Below are 14,882 nucleotides of genomic sequence, written 5' to 3'. Positions count from 1 at the left end.
GTGAATTAAGAGAAGGAAGTGAATCTTCGGAAAAAGTTGGAGATGGTGAGGATTCAAGGAAACCATTAGGAATTGATGGAGTATTAAAAAGATGAGCAGTGGGAGGAGTAGGGGAATATCTTCAAGGTGAATGTTAGTTGTTAATATGTTATTTTTTAAGGACTGGAAGTGGAGAAAGTAGTTAATTTGGATTACTGAAATTGATTATCTTTAGAAATTTTGAAAGTGGTGTAAGATGTATTAGTTAGGGAGGACGAAGAAGAAAGAAAACTTGGTGAAGGTGAATGAGGAGTTGAAAGATAAACATGGGAAGAAGTAGGAGGTGGTGAAGATTCAAATGAAGCATTAACATTTGAAGGAGCAGTATAACGATGAGCTGTTGGAGAATAGGAATAACTTCTAAGGTGAATATTAGTTGGATAGAAGATATTATTTTGGAGGAGGTGAAGTTGAAAAGGATGAAATTTTGGACTAATGTAATTGAGCATCTTTAGAATTTTTGAAAGTGGAATAAGATGGAAGACATGGTGACGAAGAAAAAGAAAGAGAAGTTGGTGAGGTGAATAAGGAGAAGGAACTGAAACATGGGAAGTTGTAGGAGATGGTAAGGATTCAAATTAACCATTATGTACTAAAGGAGCAGTACATGGATATGTACTAGCAGGACAAGAGAAATAACTTCAAGGTGAATAATAGTTGGATAAGTAAAAGTGATGTTTGAATGAGGTGCTGTGGTGAATGAAGAAAGTTTTCACTCATGAAGTTATATATGCTGCCTCTTCACTTTTTAACATTCTTTATTTCATTACTTTAAGCTTCATCTCCTATTTATTGTCCCTTAAGGTATCCTGCCAGGCAATCTGAAAGTTGTAGAAGAGCAAGTGCCACGACTGGTGCTCATAGTCATAGGCATAGTAATTTTGTTGATTTGTTGCATCATTTTGTGTATTTTGTTTTTCATCTTTGCTTTGTTTTACCTTGCCTTACCTTCTTTTCAGCTTGATTTATTTATGATGTCTAAGTTCTTTTTTTTCGATTTATAATTATTTCTTTCTTTCATTCTTTCTTGGAATTATTAACCATACACTGATGTAGCAGGACACATAGGTAGATATTGGATCAGAAGTGAGAGGTTTTAAAGTTTACGGTATTATTTCAAGTACTTGTCCCTTTCTTTCACTTGTTAAGCTCTAAGAGTTCTTGTGATTTGTATTCTTACATATGCAATTTGCAACACTGCCCATCTAATTTAAGCTGGTTATTTAACTATAATTTTGAAAAAGAAATTATCATCTTCATAGGAGAAATAGTCCTATGAAGATGATAATCTATATATTTTGAAAAGAAAAGATTTACACTCAGCACTGTTAATTAATTAATCAGTAACCTTTTTCGATTATTTTTAAAAGGTAATGTTATCAATTTTGAGGCCGAAGGCGCCTTACTATTAGGCCCACCTCATGAGAAGACACAGCACTTTATCAAAAGACAATGGAACATCCAAGGGAAGATTAAGAGAAGGAAGCACAAGTGGTTCAGAGAGGAGAAGGTGAAGCCTTTGGCTCAACTTTATACACAACAGGTTTGACCTTAGCTTCAAGTAATTTTCATGATATTAAAAGAGATGACCATGCATTGTTCATTACTATCTTCTAATCTAAATCTGCTTGTAGGTTCTTAGTTCCTAGTTGATTCAAAGAGAAGGACCCGAACAGTTTTCTTTCATGTTCTTGGAGAAAAGAATGAAGAATGAAAATACAAGATGCAAAATGAAAAATGAAAAGCCGTTTTCCTCGTACGTCTCTCTTCTTAACAAAGATTCCCATCTCCCTTTACGAGTTTTATTTTTCCGTCACACACTTGTCTAATGCAAAATGCTCTTCTAATTATATCTTTTGATTCTTCTTATTTTGCTAATCAGGTCTTAATGGGTGTCAGTGATTATTACCAATCTTAACATGGCACCGATACCCAGTTGTTTGATTGTGGCCACGGCCTCCACCATTCTTGTTGAACAAGTCAATAACGGTCCTCTGCATTTGACAGGGGATTCCTTCATCAGCCCATTTTGCCTTTTGAGGTTGGTCTCATTTAACTCGACTTCTTTTCATTTTGATGATTCTAGAACAATTTTTGTTTTTATATTATGGGTAATGTTACATTACGGTTAAGGTTTTGGTCAATGTTTGTCTTATTCTTAGTTTTCAATTTCTACTGTTAGGTCTTAAAATATGCTGGTTTCGTTGTTTATTTTTAGAGTAGTGAATACAGATTTATTACCTCAGATATCTAAGTGGTTACTTCGGTGAGGAAAATTGTACCAATGCAATGTAATTTAGTAGTATCAAAAGATGAGGCTTTCTGCTGCAAGTCTTACAAAACAGAAACATTACACAAACTAACAATAACCCATGTATGACTATATTACTAACATGCCCCCTTAAACTGAGTCAGTGTAGTTGAGACTTAAAACTGCTCCATGTTTGTCTCTTAGCTCTAGGATAGAGATGAGCAGTAGGTGGAGAAGAGGAATCACTCATAGGTGTGTAATAGTTGCCTAAGAAGAAGTTTTTGAAGGAGGTGAAGTAGTGAATTACGTAAATTAGGACTCATGTAAGTGAATATCCATAGAGAGGAAGAAGAAGGAGGCGATGATTTAAATAAACCTTATGTATTGAACGAGCAGTACATGGATTTGTACTAGCAGGAGAAGAGAAATAACTCCAAGTTGAGTAATGGTTGGATAAATAAAAGGGATGTTTGAAGGTGATGAAGTGGTGAAAGGAGGAAATTTGGAATCATGAAATCTAACATCTCTAGAGATTTAGAAAGTGGTCTAAGAGATAGAAGAGATGGTGATGGAGAAGAAGACAGAGAAAAGGTGAAGGTGAATGAGGAGAAGGAAGTGGACCATGGGAAGAAGTTGGAGATGGTGAGGATTCAAGTGAAACATTAAGACTTGAAGGAGTAGTATAAGGATGAGCTGTAGGAGGAGAAAAGGAATAACTTCAAGGTGAATATTAGTTGGATTGAAGATATTGATTTTGAAGGAGGTGAAGTGGAGATAGAAGAAATTTTGGACTAATGAAATTAAGCATCTTTAAAATTTGGGGAAGTGGAATAAGATGGATTACAAGGAGAGGAAGAAGATTAGGGAGAAGATGGTGAGGTGAATGAGGAGAAGGAAGTGAAAGATGGGAAAGAGTAGGCGATGGTGAGGATTCAAATGAAACAAATGTATTGAAGGAGCAGTACATGGATAAGTACTAGCAGGATAAGAGAAATAACTCCAAGGTGAGTAATAGTTGGATAAGAAAAAGAGAAGTTTGAATGAGGTGATGTGGTGAAAGAAGGAAATTTGGACTCTTTGAATTGAACTTCTCTACAAATTTAGGAAGTGTAGACGAGCTGGATTAGATGGGGATGGAGAAAAAGAAAGAGAAGCTGGTGAAGGTGAATGAGAGAAGGAAGTGAACCTTGGGAAAAAGTTAGAGATGGTGTGGATTCAAGTGATCTATTATGAATTGAGGGAGCACTAAAAAGTTGAGCAGTGGGAGGGTTAGAGAAATGTCATGAAAGTGAAAAATAATTGGTAATGTAGTTATTTTTTAAGGACGTGAAGTGGAGAAAGTAGTTAATTTGGATTGCTGAAGAGGAATATCTATAGGGATTTTGAAAGTGGAATAAGATGGATTTGTTAAGGAGGAAGAAGAAGAAAGGGAAGTCGGTGAAGGTGAATGAGGAGATGAAAGTTAATCATAGGATACAGTAGGTGACTGTGAAGATTCAAGTGAAACATTAAGAATTGAAGGAGCAGTATAAGGATGTGCTGTGTAGGAGGAGAAAGGGAACAACTTCAAGGTGAATATTAGTTGGATAGAAGAAATTAATTTTGAAGGAGGTGATGTGGAGATAGAAGAAATTTTGGTCCAATGAAATTGAACATCTTTAAATATTTAAAAGGTGGAATAAAATAGAGTTAATGGATAGGAAGAAGATGAAAGAGAAGTTGGTGAGGTGAATGAGGAGAAGGAAGTGAAAGATTGGAAAGAGTAGGCGATGGTGAGGATTCAAATGAAACAAATGTATTGAAGGAGCAGTACATGGATAAGTACTTGCTGGAGAAGAGAAATAACTCGAAGGTGAGTAATAGTTGGATAAGAAAAAGAGATGTTTGAATGAGGTGAAGTGGTGAAAGAAGGAAAATTGGACTTTTGCAAATTAACTTCTCTTCAGATTTAGAAAGTGGTAGACGAGATGGATTAGATGGGTATGGAGAAGAAGAAAGAGAAATTGGTGAAGTTGATGAAGAGAAAGAAGTGAAACTTGGGAAAAAGTTTGGGATGGCGTGGATTCAAGTGAACCATTATGAATTGCGGGAGCAGTAAAAAGATGAACAGTGGGAGAGTTAGTGGAATATCTTGAAGGTGGATAATAATTGGTAAAGAAGTTATTTTTTTAGGACGTAAAGTGGGGAAAGTAGTTAATTTGGATTTCTGAAAAAGAATATCTGTAGAGACTTTGAAAGTGGATTAAGATGGATTAGTTAGGGAGGAAGAAGAAGAAAGGGAAGTTGGTGAAGGTGAATGAGGAGATGAATGTGAAACATAGGTAATAGTAGAAGGTGAGGATTCAATTGAAACATTAAGAATTGAAGGAGCAGTATAAGGATGAGCTGTAGGAGGAGAAAACGAATATCTCAAGGTGAATATTAGTTGGATGGAAGATATAATTTTGAAGGCGGTGAAGTAGAGATAAAAGAAATTTTGGACTAATGAAATTAAGCATTTTTAAAATTTGTGAAAGTGGAATAATATGGATTACATGGAGAGCAAGAAGATGAAAGAGAAGATGGTGAGGTGAATGAGGAGAAGGAAGTGAAACATGGGAAAGAGTAGGAGATGGTGAGGATTCGATGAACCATAATGTATTGAAGGAGCAGTACATGGATACGTAGTAGCAGGAAAAGACAAATAACTCGAAGGTGAGTAATAGTTCGATAAGATAAATGGATGTTTGAATGTGGTGAAGTGGTGAAAGAAGAAAATGTGGACTCTTGGAATTTAACTTCTCTATAGATTTAGATAGTGGTATAAGAGATGAAATAGATGAGGATGGTGAAGAAGAAAGAGAAGCTGGTAAAGATGAATGAAGAGAAGGAAGTGAAACATGGGAAAAAGTTAGAGATGGTGAGGATTGAAGTGAACCATTAAGAATTGAGAGAGCAGTAAAAAGGTGAGCAGTAGGACGGTTAGAGGAGTATATTGAAAGTGAATATTAATTGTTTAAGTATTATTTTTTAAGGACGTGAAGTGGAGAAAATAGTTAATTTGGATAGCTGAAGAGGAATATCTGTAGAGAATTTGAAAGTGGAATAAGATGGATTTGTTAGGGAGGAAGAAGTAGAAAAAGAAATTGGTGAAGGTGAATGAGGAGATGAAAGTGAAACATTGGAAGAAGTAGGAGATGGTGAGGATGTAATTGAAACATTTAAGAATTGAAGGAGCAGTATAGGGATGAACTGTAAGAGGAGAAGAAGAATATTTTCAAGGTGAATATTTGTTGGATAGTAGATATTAATTTTGAAGGAGGTGAAGTGGAAATAGATGGAATTTTAGACTAATGAAATTGAGCATCTTTAAAATTTGGGAAAGTGGAATAAGATGGATTCCTTGGATAGGAAGAAGATATAAGAGAAGTTGGTGAGGTGAATGAGGAGAAGTAAGTGAAACATGGGAAAGAGTAGGAGATGGTGAGGATTCAAATGAACCATAATGTATAGAAGGAGCAGTACATGGATAAGTAGAAGGTGGTGTTTGAATGAGGTGAAGGGGTGAAAGAAGGAAAACATGAAAAATTGAAGGTGCAGTATAAGGATGAGCTGTAGGAGGAGAAAAGGAAAAACTTCAAGGTGAATTTTTGTTGGATAGAAGATATTAATTTTGAAGGAGGTGAAGTGGATATAGAAGAAATTTTTGACTAATGAAATTGATCATTTTTAAAATTTTGGAATGTGGAATAAGATGGATTACATGTAGATGAAGAAAATGAAAGAGAAGTTGATGACGGGAATGAGGAGACTGAATTGAAATATGATAAAGGGTATGAGATGGTGAGGATTCTAGTGAACCATAATGTATTGAAGGAGCAGTACATGGATAAGTACAAGCAGGAGAAGAGATATAACTCCAAGGTGAGTAATAGTTGGATAAGAAAAAAGGACGTTTGAATGAGGTGAAGTGGTAAAAGAAGGAAATTCGGACTCTAGGAATTTAACTTCTCTTCAAATTTAGAAAGTTGTAGACAAGATGGATTAGATGGGGATCGAGAAGAAGAAGGACAAGCTGGTGAAGGTGATTGAAGAAAAGCAAGTGAAACTTGGAAAAAAGTTAGAGATGGTGTGGATTCAAGTGAACCATTATGAATTGAGGGTGTAGTAAAAAGATGAGCAATGGGAGGGTTAGAGTAATATCTTGAAGGTTAATAATAATTGGTTAAGAAGTTATTTTTAAGGACCTGAAGTGGAGAATGTAGTTAATTTGGATTTCTGAAAAATAATATCTTTCGAGAATTTGATAGTGGAATATGATGGATTAGATAGGGTGGAAGAAGAAGAAGAAAGAGAAGTTGGTGAAGGTGAATGAGGAGATGAATGTGAAACATGGGAAATAGTAGGAGATGGTAAGGAGAAATTTTGGACTAATGAAATTGAGCATCTTTAGAATTTTAGAAAGTGGAAAAAGACAGATTACATGGAGAGGAAGAAGAAGAAAGAGAAGTTAGTGTGGTGAATGAAGAGAAGGAATTGAAACATGGGAAGGAGTTGGAGATGGTGAGGATTCAACCGAACCATTATGTATTGAACGTGATAGAAGAAATAGAGAAAGGGAAAAGAGAGAGAGTTTTTAACTTAAATTGTTATCACATGATACTACACTCGATATATTAATAAACACAATAATTTACTTAAGAAATATCATGAATATAAATCTCATGCATCTCAACACATAATTTATAGCAATTCCATTAATCATAGCATCATGTGAACTTGTGCATAAATCGGAAGAAAGAATTTCACCCAAAACCCTTAAAAGAGTCTCGGCCATTTTTTTTTAAAAAAGAAGACAGCAGGAACAGCGCTCACTAAAATCGACCTACAGAGCTCGTTTCTCAACCAAAATTTTCGCAATACACATGTCTGGAAAGCTAATTCAAAATCCTACAACTTTCTAGTTTACCACTTTTTCATCTGAAGACCGGAAATAGGTGATATCGGGCCATGAAGTGCGCTGTCCAGTGCAGAAAACTGGCAGGGTCACTTCTGCCCTAAGTTAAAATTTTGGAGATGCAAGTACACGGTTTCAAAGCCATTTTCCAGCAACTAAAACATTTTATAATCTTGTGGAATCATCCATAGAAAAGATTTCAGAACCTAACACATCTCAAACACCATGTTGGACAATTAAGTTTCATGTCAAACTTAGCAAGTATTGCATGGGATCTTCACAAAGCATCAAGAACTAAAGCAAGAATAGCATATGGAATAACACATGGCTCATGGCAAATCCAGTAAGAACATGATCATAAGAAGAATCCAGCAAGTTAATCCCAATATCCAACCCTCATGCAAAACCCTCCAACACAAACCTTTCATATCAAGTCATGGCAAACAATTTCCTAATGAAGCTACCCATCCTAGACCAGCCCTTACCTTGAGGGTGATCTGAATATAGAGGAAGTAAGGTTCAGAAAGTCGACTCCCCTTGCTGTCCAATGTGCAAGCTTCATAGTTCTATATAAGGTGTAATCAAACACTTGTATCATTAGCTTTTCAATAATCAATGAGAAACAGTTTTTACAATTCTGAGTTTCTCTAACAGCAATTAAGCAATTAAGGATCGTATCCAAGTAATTTCAGCAACACTGAGCATTATCATCTCTACAGAATTAGAAAGTTGAATAAGATATCAATCGGATGTGGGTGAAGGTGAATGAGGAGATGAAAGTGAAACATGGGAAGGAGTAGGAGATGGTGAGGATTCAAGTGAAACTTTAAGAACTGAAAGAGTAGTATATGGATGAGAAGTAGTAGGAGAAGAAGAATAACTTCGTGGTGAATAATGGTTGGATAAGAAGAAGTGATTTTTGAAGGAGGTGAAGTGGAGAAAGAAGAAAACTTGGATTTATGAAATAGAACATCTCTAGAGAATTAGAAAGTGGGATAAGAGATGGATTAGATGGGGATGAAGAAGAAGAAAGAGAAGGTGATGAAGAGAAGGAAGTGAAACATGTGAAGGAGTAGGAGATGGTAAGGATTCAAATAAACCATTATCTATTGAAGGAGCAGTATATGGATGAGCAGTAGCTGGAAAAGAGGAATAACTCTGTTAGAGCAAATAACATAAAACCATTCATGTGACCCATACCCAATAGCTTAAGCTTTTGGGATAGTTGGTTATTTTGACATGGTATCAAAGCCTCTATGACCAAGCGGTCTAGAATTCGATCTTTGTCGCCCCCAATTCTTCTAATAAAAAGTTGAATTTAAGCAAATGGTAGGTGGACCTGTGCATTTATCCACGCTTCAAGTCCAAAGGGCTCTGCGTGTGGGGGCGTGTTAGAGAAACAATATAAAACCATTCATGTGACTCTTATGCAAGAGCTTAACCTTTTGGGATAATTTGTTACTTTGACAAATTCCAAGGTGAGTAATAGTTGGATAAGATGAAGTGATATTTGAAGGAGGTGAAATGGTGAAAGAAAGAGATTCGGACTCATGAAATTGAACATCTCTAGAGGATAAGAAAGTTAAAGATGAGATGGATTTGATGGGGAGGAAGAAGAAAAAGAAGTTGGTGAAGGTGAATGAGGAGAAGGAAGTGAAACATGGGAAGTAGTAGGAGATGGTGTGAATTCAAGTGAACCATTGAGAATTGAAGGAACGGTATAAGGATGAGCAGCAACAAGAGAAGAGGAATAACTCCCATGTGAATAATAGTTGGATTAGAAGAAGTGATTTTTGAAGGAGGTAATGTGGTGAAAGAAGGAAATCTGGACTCATGAAATTAAACATCGCTAGAGAATTAGAAAGTGGAATAAGAGATGGATTAGATGAGTAGGAAGAAGAAGATAGAGAAGTTGGAGAAGGAGAATGAGGAGAAGAAAGTGAAACGTGGGAAGGATTAGGAGAGGGTGCATATTCAAGTGACCCATAAAAAATAGGAGGAGTAGTACAAGGATGAACAGTTTGGGTACAGGAGGAATAACTTCTATTCGAGTAATTGTAGGAGAAGTTGTTTTGAAGGATGTGAAGTAGTGAAAGAAAGTAATTCGGACTCATGAAATTTAACATCTCTAGAGACTTAGAAAGTGAAACAGGTGATGGATTAGATGGGGAGAATGAAGAAGGAGAAGTTGGTGAAGTTGAATAAGGAGAAGGAAGTTAAACATGTGAATAAGTTGGAGATGGTGAGGATTGAAATTAACCAGTTAGAATTGAAGGAGCAGTAGCAGGAAAAGAAGAATAACTCCAAGGTGTTAAAATTAGAGAAGCAATGAGAGAGAGAAGAGAGAAATAGAAATATAACAGAAAATGTATTATTGATAATCTGAGTGATTACAGAAGATGTGATATCCTTATATAGAAGAACAGGAGAATGCCAACAGCTGTAACATACAGCTGACATAAATAGGAGAATACCAACAGCTGACATAAATAGGAGAATACAAACAGCTGCATATGTCAGCTGTCATAACTACTCAAAAGATGATGCAGCAGCATAGTAAATACAAACTCAATGTACTCTAACATACCCCCTCAAACTCAAGGTGGTTTGACAAATGAAAATTTGTCAACCACATTGAGTTTGTCCTTAAGCTCATGAAACCTTTCTGAAGAGAGGGCTTTAGTAAAGATATCGCTTTCTGCAGAAGAGAAGGAACATGCTGAACAATAAGAGTCTTATTGAGAACCTTCTCTCTCACAAAGAAAAGATCCATTTCCATATGCTTAGTTCTAGTGTGAAGGACCGGATTAAGAGTCAAGGCTACGGTGCTCAGGTTATCACAGAAAATTGTTGGTGTTTGGAAGGGAATATGCAGCTCAGTCAACAAGGATTGAATCCAAAGAATCTCAGCTGCTATGTTGGCCAGACTCCTATATTCCGCTTCTGTGCTTGAGCGAGCAACCAAAGTTTGCTTCTTAGCTGACCAAGACACTAAATTGGGGCCAAAGAACACACATGAGCCAGAAGTTGACCGTCTATCATCCGGGTCAGAACCCCAATCTGCATCACAGTAGGCATGAAGTGCTACTGGACGATCAAGAGAGAAAGGCTTAAAAAGCAACCCATGATGAATGGTACCCTTAAGAAACCGCAGAATTCTCTTAACTGCCTTCCAATGTTCATCATGAGGCTGAGACAGAAATTGACAGACTTTATTGACTGCAAAGCTGATATCCGGCCGGGTAATTGTAGCATATTGCAATGCTCCAACTATGGATCTATAGAGAAAGGGATCATTCATGCAAGTACCTCCAAACTTTGACAGTTTGCTGCTACTAATCATAGGAGTGGGCAGAGCATTGGCTTCAGACATATTTGCTCTCTCAAGAAGATCTTCAATATATTTGGTCTGATTAAGTAGCAAAGAGCCATCAGACAAGTGTGTAACCTGAATTCCAAGAAAATAATCAAGTTTTCCTAACTGTTTTAAAGCAAAAGAAGAATTCAGTTTGTCAACAAGATGTTGAATTAGGACTGAAGAACCTCCTGTGATAATAATATCGTCCACATATACTAGAACATATGTGCAGCAAGTTGGTGAAGACAAAGTGAACAAGGAGGGATCACACTTACTAGCCTTGAACCCTAATTGAACAAGAGTGGCAGTCAACCTGTGAAACCAGGCTCGAGGAGCTTGTTTTAGGCCATACAAAGCTTTGTCAAGCTTACACACAAGGGACTTATCACCCTGTTCAAATCCAGGTGGCTGAACCATGTAAACCTCTTCTTCTAAGTTCCCATTGAGAAAGGCATTATTCACATCTAACTGTTGAAGAGGCCACCCTTTGGAAATAGCAAGAGATAGAATCAACCTCACAGTTATAGGTTTGACCACTGGAGAAAATGTTTCAGAATAGTCAAAGCCATGCACTTGATTGAACCCTCTAGCTACAAGTCGAGCCTTGTACTTATTCACTGTTCCATCTGGATTTTCTTTAATCCTGAAAATCCACTTACAACCAATAGGCTTTCTTCCAGCTGGAAGTGACATAAGAGTCCAGGTCTTATTAGTCATCAATGCCTCATACTCTTGCTGCATTGCACTGAACCACTTACTGCTCTTGAGAGCTTGTTTGACTGTAGTAGGCTCTACTTCTGTCAACAAGACAGAAGGAAACAAGCGAGGCTTGACAATGCCATTCTTTGCTCTGGTGAGCATTGGATGAGCATTAACAGGGATGACAGCTTGAACATTATCAGGTGTAGCAGCTGATGCCAGAGGGTGAAGAATCAGAACCCGCAGAATGCATTGTCATAGCAGGAGAAGCAGGCTCAGCAGCTGGAGAAGCATTAGAAATAATATTTGGAGCAGCAGCAAGAGGAATCAGCAAACAAAATGATTCTGGAGAAGTTGTTTCTGTAGCAGAATCAGGAAACATTTCAACATAAGGGAACCTATGCTCATTAAACAACACATCTTTAGAGACATAGACTCTGCCTTGAGCATCCAAGCACTTGTATCCTTTGTGTTGAGAAGAGTAGCCCAAAAATACACACTCTTGGGACCTATATGCCAACTTGTTATTGGTATACGGGCGCAGAAAAGGATAACAAGCTGACCCAAATACCTTGAGGAACTTGTAATCAGGTTGAGAACCATACAACTGAAAATAAGGACTTTGTCCTCCTAAAACAGAAGTAGGCATCCGATTGATAAGATAGGTAGCTGTAAGAAAAGCGTGATCCCAAAAGTGCAATGACATTTTGGCATAAGCAAGCAAAGCAAGTCCCGTTTCAACAATATGGCGATGTTTCCTCTCCACACTCCCATTTTGATGGTGTGTGTGAGGACAGGTCACACGATGAACTACCCCTAACTGAGTAAAATAGGGAATCAAGGATCGAAACTCTCCTCCTCCATCAGTTTGCACACTCTTAAGCTTACATTGAAACTGCAGTTCAACCAATGCTTTGAAGTTTTTAAAAGTCTGAAAGGTGTCAGACTTGTGTTTTAAGGGATAGATCCAAGTGTATCGTGTGCAAGCATCAACACAAGTAAGAAAATATGAAAAACCAGCAAAGGATTCTATGGAAGCTGGTCCCCATAAATCAGCATAAACCAACTCAAAAGGCAGAGTATAAACAGTAGAAGAAGAAGAAGAGGGCAACCTATGTGCCTTTCCCATACAACAACCAACACACATGGCAAAAGAAGTTTTATTAGGCAAAGGAACATTACATAGTTGTAAAGTAGTTTTCAAGACCTCATGATGAGGATGACCTAGTCTACAATGCCACAAGTCATAGCTGGAATTACCTAAACTGGAAACAGAAGACATATTCTGTGATTTTCCAGTACCTGGATACACTGTAGATAAAACAGAAGGAGTACTAGTAGACAAATCAGATTTAGAACAACTAGAAGAGACACTAGCAGCGTTGACATCATCAAAGGTGTATAAGCCATCAGAACCAACACTTCCACGAAGCAACACTTTAGATGTTTCCTGTGATTTAACAAGACAGAAAGAAGCGTGAAACTCAAAATAAACATTGTTATCCTTGACAAACCTACTAACACTGACAAGGTTTTTGGTGATAGAAGGAACTAGAAGCAGTTGACTAAGAGTGAGAACAGTATGTGAATCATATGGTGAGGGAATGGTGCAAGAACCAATAGAGTGAATTGGCAAACCTTGGCCATTGCCCATCAAAATCTGCTCAGTTCCAGTGAATGAAGAAGTGTCTGAAAAATTTCCAGCAGCATTGGTAACATGGTGAGTGGCACCAGAATCGGGATACCACAAAGTAGGCTTGTCAGGACGCTGAGATGCGGAAGAAGAAGCATGGTGCAGAGGACCAGCAAGCATAGCATGAGCAGGAGAGCGAGGCTGAGAGCCAAGAAGGCCCGGATAAGATGGAGGTGAGGGCCGAGGTGAATTCCAAGAAGATGATACTGGACCAAAAACAGCTCCAGGTGCAGAATATTGAGAACCACCAGTAAAAGCAGGAAACTGAGAACCTGGAGGGTAAGCACCATTGTAAGGTCCTGCGGAAGAGCCAAAGTAATTCCACGGAGCAGGTCCAGAAGCATAAAAAGACGGTGAGGAAGAGCCAAAAGTGGCAGAACCAAGAGGCATAGGAGGAAAGGCTCCAAAAGGTGCAGGACTAGGCATATTAGTAAAGGTGCCATTCTGTACAGAACCACCTCCAACGGCGCGATGGTAGCAGACACTCGCATCATGTCCCCACTTCTGACAAATCTGACACTGCAAATTACGGCCGCGCCCACGGCCGCGTCCACCACCGCGTCCACCAGCAGGATAGCCACCACGGCCATCGCCTGGTCCACGTGAATCATTCTGGTCATGATAGGTATCACGATTGTCACCAGAATCACGATAATTTGGACGTTGTTGATCATTCCGATAGTCACGTCCACCACGAAATTCAGCAGCATAATTGGCCTGAGACGGCGTCAAATCCACAGAAGGTGGCGGCGTTCGGGAGATCTGAGGTGAAATCGGAGCAGGAACCGATGCGAACGCATGTGTATGCGCAAGCAACGCAGAAGCAGTAGAATCGCTAAGGCTACGTTTCCGTGATCGTTCCAGGCGAGCATCATGAGTAATGATCATCGCTTCGACCTCAGAAATCGTGCTCGAAGAAGCATGAGTGAAGATAATCGTGCTTAAAGCACTATAATCTTCAGGTAAACCATCAAAAATCGCTTCAAGGTGATCGCGAAAACTTACGGGTTCACCAATGGAAACCAGAGTGTTGACGATCGTCTTGATGCGTCGAAGATATTCAGTGATCGACTTCGAACCTTTGGTTATGTTCTTCAGCTCAGATCTGAGCTGAGCAGACTGTGCGCGACACTGATTCTCAAAAAAGTCAAGGATCTCACGCCAAACCTGCGATGATCTCTCGCAGTTGATCACCGTTGGAAGAACAAACGGAGATAGAGTCGTCAAGAGCCATGTAAACACCATGGAATCTTGCTTAATCCAAGTCGTATAAGCTGGATTCTCAGTCGCAGCTACACGATCCTCTTCAGTCAGAAAACGTTGTGGAATTTCTGGATCAACCAGAAAATCATGAAGCTGATGCGATCGAATCGCACCTTCAACTTGTTGACGCCAAGAATAGAAATTCGAATCATCAAGCTTGATTGTTGCAGTACGAGACAGAGACTCAAGAACATTGACAACGGAAGCAGGTGCAGCAGCCATGTATCAAGGACCGATTGAAGCTCTGATTACCATGTTAAAATTAGAGAAGCAATGAGAGAGAGAAGAGAGAAATAGAAATATAACAGAAAATGTATTATTGATAATCTGAGTGGTTACAGAAGATGTGATATCCTTATATAGAAGAACAGGAGAATGCCAACAGCTGTAACATACAGCTGACATAAATAGGAGAATACCAACAGCTGACATAAATAGGAGAATACAAACAGCTGCATATGTCAGCTGTCATAACTACTCAAAAGATGATGCAGCAGCATAGTAAATACAAACTCAATGTACTCTAACACAAGGTGTGAGTAATAGTAGGATAAGATGACATGATTTTAGAAGGAGGTGAAGTGGTGAAATAAGGAAATTTTGGACTCATGAAATTGAACATCTCTATAGAATTAGAAAGCGG

The sequence above is a fragment of the Lotus japonicus genome, chromosome 1, assembly GCF_012489685.1.
Source record: "Lotus japonicus ecotype B-129 chromosome 1, LjGifu_v1.2".
NCBI classification, from domain to species: domain Eukaryota; kingdom Viridiplantae; phylum Streptophyta; class Magnoliopsida; order Fabales; family Fabaceae; genus Lotus; species Lotus japonicus.
Note: the sequence above shows the minus strand (reverse complement) of the source record.